The sequence below is a fragment of the Ictalurus furcatus genome, chromosome 19 (assembly GCF_023375685.1).
Source record: "Ictalurus furcatus strain D&B chromosome 19, Billie_1.0, whole genome shotgun sequence".
In the NCBI taxonomy this organism is placed as follows: domain Eukaryota; kingdom Metazoa; phylum Chordata; class Actinopteri; order Siluriformes; family Ictaluridae; genus Ictalurus; species Ictalurus furcatus.
The window spans coordinates 5989781-5999458 of record NC_071273.1 but is presented as its reverse complement, the minus strand read 5'-3'; the positions used below and the strand labels follow the sequence as shown (position 1 = coordinate 5999458).

General features: G+C 38.1%; 1 protein-coding gene across 1 annotated transcript in view; it reads left to right on the top strand.

The window, feature by feature from the left end:
- LOC128623031 (zinc finger protein 850-like) overlaps positions 1-9678 on the top strand; it is a 207434-nt gene that overhangs the window by 191201 nt on the left and 6555 nt on the right.

The following is a 9678-nucleotide window of genomic DNA, read 5'->3' as shown; positions in this document are numbered from 1 at the left end:
AAAAAACCTACACATTGTATGCTATAAAACTTCTCATTCGTGGCATTTTCCCAGCATTATGTAGCATGTTTAATCAGTGAGTACTTTGTAGATTTACATTTGATGTAATTTTGTACACACTCGCCATTTTTAACCAAATATTACCCAAATATAATCTGTAAGTGTGCAAAGAAAAAAAAAAAAAAAAAAAAAAAAAAAACTACGTCATTTTGGTCAAACCAGGCTAACCAGACAACTGATCTTTACTGTGGAACCTTACCATGAAACGATACCTAATAAAAGACAAAAAAAAAAACAAACAAAAACAAAAAAACAAAAAACAAAAACAAAAACAAAAAAAAACCTGCGCTTACTTTCGTTTTCGGGCTTTTAGCACACAAAAAGACTCGATTCTTTACACTGAATCGATTCTTTAAAGCAAAGCTATATTCGTGAGTCGAGTTTTATTGTGTATGATTTGCTACAGTGGAAAACACCTATGATGACTAGTCTATATAAGCTAACAATATTTTGTTTTTAGTCTTTGACCAAAAAAAAAAGGCTGCGATATACTGTAGCTCAGACTCTAAACGAGAACAATAAGATCTAATTGTTAATAGTTATTAATACTTATTTGCCGAGTTTCTCAGCTGTCAGAGATGAGCGCGAGCCTGAGTGAGCAGTATGAGGAGAAGGTGCGCCCGTACATCGACCTGATCGACTCTCTGCGCCCGCTCGGTGTGGAGAAGGACCTCGCGCTTCCAGCCAACGCCGTGATCGGAGACCAGAGCTCGGGGAAGAGCTCGGTGCTGGAGGCGCTGTCCGGAGTCGCTCTGCCCCGCGGGAATGGTGAGACACCATGGGTCAACATAAAATGTTGACTCATGATGTCTCACCATTGTAATCATCATCATGATGTCTCCCCCAATGTAAAGATGGATGAAGGATGAAAGAAGGGATAGGTTATGTGGTTTGAATATGCAGTTTTGTATTTCCTGTAACCAAAACTAAAGCACAAGAGATATCCATGGGAGGATGGTGGGATAAGTGGATGGATGGATGAATGATTGAATGAAGGAACAGAAGGGTGAAAATGACCAATCCATTTATAAAACATTGTTATTAATCGTGGCGACGTTATAGTTGTACGTTGCTGGAACGTAGTGAGTACGTCCCAACGGCCATGGTCTGATCATTTAATCATTTCATCCTTTCAATCATAACTCAAGAATATATGAGCGGCTGCTTACCTGTCTCCCGTGACAATTCTTCAATTTAAACTCCACCTTTATTAATAACATCTCACTCCTTTGGTCGGGGTGGATATGTGATTCTCGAGCCATTCCTTCATGGACAGCGAAGCAAATTTATTTACTTTGAAACCCATATAGGACTGACTTTCATTCCCTGACTTCAAATTCCTATGTTTTTAAATGGAATTTGTATTGTTTTTGATGGAAGCAATTAAAACAATGCAATTATAATGGAATGTGTTGTGGAATTTCTATTCGACACATCTGTTTAAAATGCACTCATTAAGACACACCTGTGCCTCAAGTAACATCAAGCAATAATCAGCAACACATTTACAGAATTTATTAATCAGCATTTTGTCATTTTTTGTCCAAACATACTAAGCTAATACATGAGCATTAAGCCAAATAAATATTTTGTAGTCCATCCATCCATTTTCTATACCACTTATCCTACTGGGTCTCAGGGAACCTGGAGTACTATTACAGTACATAATATCATCGAAAGATTCAGAGAATCTGGAGAAATCTCTGTGCACAAGGGAGAAAATCAATATTGCATAACCGTGATCTTTGGGCCCTCAGGTGGCACTGCATTAAAAACAGGAATGATTCTGAGCCATACACAAATGCTGGTTAAAGCTCTATCATGCAAAGAAGAACCCATATATAATGATCATGAACATGATCCAGAAACGCTGCAGTCTTCTCTGGGCCAAAGATCATTTAAAACGAAGTGAGGCAAATTGGAAAACTTTTCTGTATTGAGACGAATCCAAATTTGACATTCTTTTTGGAAACCATGGATGCCGCGTCCTCTAAACTAAAGAGGAAAGAGACCATCCGGCTTTTTATCAGTGCTCAGTTCAAAAGTTTACATCTCTGATGGTATGTGGTGCATTAGTGCCTATGAAATGGGCAGCTTGCACATCTGGAAAGGCACCATCAATGCTGAAAGGTATATACAGGTTTTAGACCAACATATGCTCTGTTGTATATTAGAACTGGGGTTATATATTTCTTATTCCATATCCCCCAAATTCAAAGAAGTGCACTTTAAAATTATAAATGAAATATAACCCACTAAATAATTTCTAAGAGTTAAATTTAACATGGAAATCTCGAATGTATGTTTATTCTGTAATGCTGATATAGAAACAATGGAACATTTGTTTTTTTTTATTGCAAATCTGTTCCAGGTTTTTGGAGTGATGTGTACAACTGGTTGAAACAAAAGATTCCTCTTATACCCTCTTTTACTTGGGATGTTGTTAAATTTGGAATAATATTCGATGACAAAAAAAATTCTATTTTTTGATAAATAATGTAATAATTGTCACATTTTTTTATCCATAAATGTAGATGCCTAAAAACACCACCTCAACCAAACATTTTTTTTAAAAATAACTATCTATATATGTGAACTCACTGAAAATAATGACTATTCCCCAAGCCAGAACCCTGTTTTCATTGTTGGACAAGATTAAACTCATAGCAAACCACAACAAATGTTATCTTATTTTTATTTCATTATTTTGTCTCTATTCTACTTTTGTTTTGAATTATGCAGATGTGATTGTGTCCTCAGTCTGTTATGTAAAAGAGTTAATGAATAAGTTGCTAATTTTGTTGTAAACACTGAATCAACCAATAAAAATAACACGTCTTCACATTGTTCTTAATGAGACTAGTTAGAGAGTTTTTTGAGGACGTGGCCACGACGTTTCTGGACCGTTAAATATTATAAAAACAAAATAAATATTAAAATAAATAAACACATAAATATTTAAAAAGGTATGCCCTCATAATCTTTAAATAAAAACATTAATGTGCCCACCCCTTCGCAATGACCAATCAGAATCAAGGACCAGAACTTTCCATTTTATTTTAAAAAATTTACAAAAGCCTACACTTCAACTGTGCTCCTAAAATTTTGCTTTTGCGCTTAGGTTTTTGTAATTAGGAGTACAAGAGCTCCTTAAATATTGTAAGCATAGTATCTACCCTAAGCTGTAGTTAATTTCTGTAAAACTAAAATATACTGTTTATTTTCAGCAGCAGGACCAGAGACGGCTCCACAGCAGCAACAATGATGAAGATGATGATGAGACACTTATACTTTTTGAAGAACAATGCTTTTTTTTCTGTGGTTACAATAATTGATTCATTTATTTGGTTAATTAATAATTTATGAATTGATAATATTCATTAAGTTAATTTTTTGGTGCTGCATATAAATTTGTTGGTAAGACTACAAAATTGTGCCCTGCGATGGATTGGCACCCTGTCCGGGGTGTACCCTGCCTTGTGCCCCATGCTCCCTGAGACAGGCTCCAGGTTCCCTGAGACCCAGTAGGATAAGTGGTATAGAAAATGGATGGATGGACTACAAAATATTTATTTGGCTTAATGCTCATGTATTAGCTTAGTATGTTTAGACAAAAAATGACAAAATGCTGATGAATAAATTCTGTAAATGTGTTGCTGATTATTGCTTGATGTTACTTGAGGCACAGGTGTGTCTTAATGAGTACATTTTAAACAGATGTGTCGAATAGAAATTCCATAACACATTCCATTATAATTGCATTGTTTTAATTGCTTCCATCAAAAACAATACAAATTCCATTTAAAAACATAGGAATTTGAAGTCAGGGAATGAAAGTCAGTCCTATATGGGTTTCAAAGTAAATAAATTTGCTTCGCTGTCCATGAAGGAATGGCTCGAGAATCACATATCCACCCCGACCAAAGGAGTGAGATGTTATTAATAAAGGTGGAGTTTAAATTGAAGAATTGTCACGGGAGACAGGTAAGCAGCCGCTCATATATTCTTGAGTTATGATTGAAAGGATTAAATGATCAAACTCCCGACAATGGTCGCTGGGACGTACTCACTACGTTCCAGCAACGTACAAGTATAACGTCGCCATGATGAATAAAGGAATCACAAAGTTACATTGCTGGAACGTTATTTGGTACATTGTTGTGACTAATATGGTTCGGTCCAGTTACTTCTTTATAATGTATCAGTATGTTTGTTGGAACATGCTCGTCACGTTTCAACAACATACAACTATAACCCCAATTCCAAAAAAGTTGGGACACGGTGTAAAATGTAAATAAAAACAAAATGCAGTAATTTGCTAATCTCATAAATCCTTATGTTATTCACAGTAGAACATAGAAAATGTATGAAATGTTTAAACTGAGGAAATGTACCATTTTAAGAAAAAAAAATAAGGTGTTACATCCGTCAAATTCAAAATTATGTCTCAAAAAAGTTGGGACAGGGCAACAAAAGGCTGGAAAAGTAAGTGTTAAGAAAAAGAAACAGCTGGAGGTTAATTGGCAACAGATCAGTAACATGATTGCGTATAAAAAGTATCTTGGCGAGGCAGAGTCTTTCAGAAGTAAAGATGGGCAGAGGTCCACCAATCTGCAAAAAAAAATAATGTTCCTCAGCATAAAATTGTGAAGACTATGAACATATCTATAGTACATAATATCATGAAAAGATTCAGAGAATCTGGAGGAATCTCTGTTGCATTCCCGTGATCTTCGGGCCCTCAGGCGGCACTGCATTAAAATCGGGCATGATTCTGTAATGGAAATTACTGCATGGGCTCAGAAACACCTCCAGAACTCATTGTCTGTGAAGACAGTTCATCGTGCCATCAATAAATGCTGTTTAAAGCTCTATCATGCAAAGAAGAAGCCATATATGAACATGACCAGAAACACCGCCGTCTTCTCTGGGCCAAAACCTCATTTAAAATGGACTGAGGCAAAGTGGAAAACTGTTCTGTGGTCAGACGAATCAGAATTTGAAATTCTTTTTGGAAACCATGGATGCAGCATCTTTTAAACTAAAGAGGACTAAAGAGGAGAGAGATCATACTTTTTTTAAATTTAATTTTTTTTTTAAATCAGTGCTCAGTTCAAAAGCCTGCATCTCTGATGGTATGTGGTGAATTAGTGCCTATGGAATGAGCAGCTTGCACATCTGGAACAGCACCATCAGTGCTGAAAGGTATATACAGGTTTTAGAGCAACATCTGCTTCCATCCAGATACTATCCCATCTTCTGAAAGACTCTGCCTCTCTAAGATACTCTTTTCTATACCCACTCATGTCACTGACCTGTTGCCGATTACCCTAATTAGTTCTAAATATTCCTCCAGCTGTTTTTAGTAACACTTACTTTTCCAGCCTTTTGTAGCCCCTGTCCCAACTTTTTTGAGATGTATTGCAGCCATCAAATTCAAAATGACCATATTTTTTCTTCTTAAAACGGTACATTTCCTCAGTTGAAACATTTGATATATTTTCTATGTTCTATAGTGAATAACATATGGATTTATGAGATGTGCAAATCATTGCACTCTGTTTTTATTTACATTTTACTCAGTGTCCCACCTTTTTGGAATTGTATATTGTCACCACAACGAATATGAGAATCACAAAATTACATGGCTGGAACATTATTTGATACGTCGTTGCAACAAATATGGTTCGGTCCGGTTACGTCTTCACAAAGTAACTGTGTTAGCTGGGATCAGGTCAGGGCTCACACTTTATGTGGCCTTTAGGTTATTAATAAAGAACTGATTTCATTGCATGTTTCTGTTGTAAATTCTAAAAAGTTAGCAGATGTGCAAACCAAAAGACAAGCTAACTAAAGTTCATTAGATGGAAATGTGTAACACTTGCTCAACATGTTTGATAGGGTCATGGAATCTTCTTCAGCAAAAAGCACACTAAGAGTTTCTGGGTCTCGATGTCAAAAGATAGACTTTATTATTAAAACGACAAAGCCGAGCTGGTCTGTGGATCAACTCATCAGACTGGGTTTTTTCCTCTTTTTTTTATTTATTCAGAACTTGGCCGTGCACCACCATTAATTCTAAGACTTTGGCCTCCCTCCTTTCATTATTTTAATGGTGGCGTGGTACAGCCAGCGCTCTCTTAAGAAAAAAAAAAAAATTACATTTCCAAAAGATTGCACACAGTCATGGCCACAAGTATTGGCAGTGACAAATTTTGTGTTTTGCAAAGTTTGCTGCTTCAGTATTTGTACATAACTTTTTCAATTGTTTCTATGGTATACTGGAAAATAATGATAATCATTTAATAAGTTTTAAAGGCTTTTATTGGCAAAAAAAAAAAAAAAAATTCAATATATGCAGAGTCTCAATATTTACATTGTTGACCCTTGTTTTTCATAACCTCTGCAATCCGCTCTGGCATGCTGGATATCAGGTCCTGGGCCAAATCCTGACTGATGGTGATCCATTCTTCCCTTATTACTGCTTATTACTGAGTTGATCACAATTCGTGGGCTTCAGCTTGTCCACTCTCCTTTTGAGGATTGACCACAGGTTCTTTTGGGCAGAATTGTGAGAGAGCCCACTCCCTTGGATGAAAAGCAACCCCACACATGGATGGTCTCAGGATGCTTCACTGTTGGCACGACACAGGACTCATGGTAGCGTTCGCCTTTTCTTTTTCTCCGGAAAATTGATCTTCCAGATGTCCCAAACAGTCAGTAGGGAGCTTCATCAGAGAAAATAACTTTGCACCAGTCTTTTGCTGTCCAATCTTTGAACTTCCTGCAGAATGTCAGTCTGTCCTTGAGGTTTTTCTTGGAGAGAAGTGGCTTCTTTGGTGCCATTCTTGACACCAGGCCATTGTTCAAAAGTCTTCGACTCACTGAGCGTGCAGATGCACATCTACCTGTTACCAGTATTGAGCAAGCTCTGCACTGGTGGTGACACGATTCCGTAGCTGACTCCTCAGGAGGAGATGGTCCTGGCGCTTGCTGGACACTTTGGGACATCCTGAAGCCTTCTTCACTGCAGTTGAACCTCTCTCTTTGAAGTTCTTGATGATCCGGTAAATGGTTCTTTCAGGTGCAGTATTGTTTGCAGCAATGTCCTTGCATGTGAGGCTTTTTTTGATGCAAAGTGATGATGGCTGCACATCTTTCTTTGGAGGTAACCATTGCTAACACAAGAACACAATGTTTGGAAGCACTTCTTCCCTCCTTTTATAGCAATCAATCTGCTGTTATTATCCAATCAGAATGATAGAGATTTCACCTGAGTAGTACTCCTTGACACTTTCCCATGTGCTGATGATATGATTAGTGAAATGAAGTTAGCTGGTCATTTTGTGCCAGGGCCATAAAACAGTGAAATTTGGATTTTTGTGATAAAGTTCATTTTTTTGGCCAACAAAGCTTTTTGCAATTATTTAAAATGCACCTGATCACTCTACAAAATAATCTAGAAACAATGTGAATCAACACCACAACAACTGAAGCAGGAAACTTTGCGAAACACAAAATTTATCTCGCTGGCAATACTTTTGGCCATGGCTGTACATTCCCAGCTCGAACAGGTACCAGTATACTGATTAATATTTGGTTATACTCTTTAAACGTAGGTTTTAATGGATTAATTTATTGATTATAACTTGTTGATACTCTTTCACACCGTATTCTTTGATTATACGTGAGTGAATTATTCTCTGATTGATTAAAATATTCCATAATAGATGTGGGCAGAAATGGGGTCTTACTTGGGTTTTATTCAGAAGACTTTGTGTTTTGGGTTGAACAGAAGATTTATGCACATGTTCAAAACTAATGTTTATAGTTTCGTAGCAATTCACAAAAATATACATTATCGTTCAAAAGATTTCCATCAGTGTTGTTTCAGATACATCAATAAGACGAGTGTAATATGTTTCTAGTGTTATAGACTTAGGTTTGTGAATAATAATCCGTGACAGAGTGGGGTGATACGACAACATTTTCAGTGTTGAGCAGAAGTTTGTAGTCTGTTCTCTGAGAACTCTAGAGCCAGAGTGCTGTAAACTTTCTGCCACTTTTGTGTAATATCCATGTTTTCAGGTCTTTTCTCTTCATAAAGATGAGCCAGACAAGAGTGCAGCTTACTGGGTCCCATTTATTCCAGTCCCTTTTACTTTCACAGACAAAAAAAAACAATTCTGTGTGCCCACACACACCCACACACACACACATTCAACCCTGCAGACTCTGCAATATTCGGAGGAGCTTGCAATATTTTTCTCTTCAATTCACGTGCATCGAACATGAGTATACAGTGAGGGAAAAAAGTATTTGATCCCCTGCTGATTTTGTACGTTTGCCCACTGACAAAGTAATGATCATTCTATAATTTAAATGGTAGATTTATTTGAACAGTGAGAGACAGAATAACAACAAGAAAATCCAGAAAAACGCATGTCAAAAATGTTATAAATTGATTTGCATGTTAATGAGGGAAATAAGTATTTGACTCCTCTGCAAAACATGACTTAGTACTTGGTGGCAAAACCCTTGTTGGCAATCACAGAGGTCAGACGTTTCTTGTAGTTGGCCACCAGGTTTGCACACATCTCAGGACGGATTTTGTCCCACTCCTCTTTGCAGATCTTCTCCAAGTCATTAAGGTTTCGAGGCTGACGTTTGGCAACTCGAACCTTCAGCTCCCTCCACAGATTTCCTATGGGATTAAGGTCTGGTGACTGGCTAGGCCACTCCAGGACCTTAATGTACTTCTTCTTGAGCCACTCCTTTGTTGCCTTGGCCGTGTGTTTTGGGTCATTGTCATGCTGGAATACCCATCCACGACCCATTTTCAATGCCCTGGCTGAGGGAAGGAGGTTCTCACCCAAGATTTATCGGTACATGACCCCGTCCATCATCCCTTTGATGCGGTGAAGTTGTCCTGTCCCCTTAGCAGAAAAACACCCCCAAAGCATAATGTTTCCACCTCCATGTTTGACGGTGGGGATGGTGTTCTTGGGGTCATAGGCAACATTCCTCCTCCTCCAAACACGGCGAGTTAAGTTGATGCCAAAGAGCTCCATTTTGGTCTCATCTGACCACAACACTTTCACCCAGTTGTCCTCTGAATCATTCAGATGTTCATTGGCAAACTTCAGACGGGCATGTATATGTGCTTTCTTGAGCAGGGGGACCTTGTGGGCACTGCAGGATTTCAGTCCTTCACGCCGTAGTGTGTTACCAATTGTTTTCTTGGTGACTATGGTCCCAGCTGCCTTGAGATCATTGACAAGATCCTCCCGTGTAGTTCTGGGCTGATTCCTCACTGTTCTCATGATCATTGCAACTCCACGAGGTGATATCTTGCATGGAGCCCCAGGCCGAGGGAGATTGACAGTTCTTTTGTGTTTCTTCCATTTGCGAATAATCGCACCAACTGTTGTCACCTTCTCACCAAGCTGCTTGGCAATGGTCTTGTAGCCCATTCCAGACTTGTGTAGGTCTACAATCTTGTCCCTGACATCCTTGGAGAGCTCTTTGGTCTTGGCCATGGTGGAGAGTTTGGAATCTGATTGATTGATTACTTCTGTGGACAGATGTCTTTTATACAGGTAACAAGCTGAGATTAGG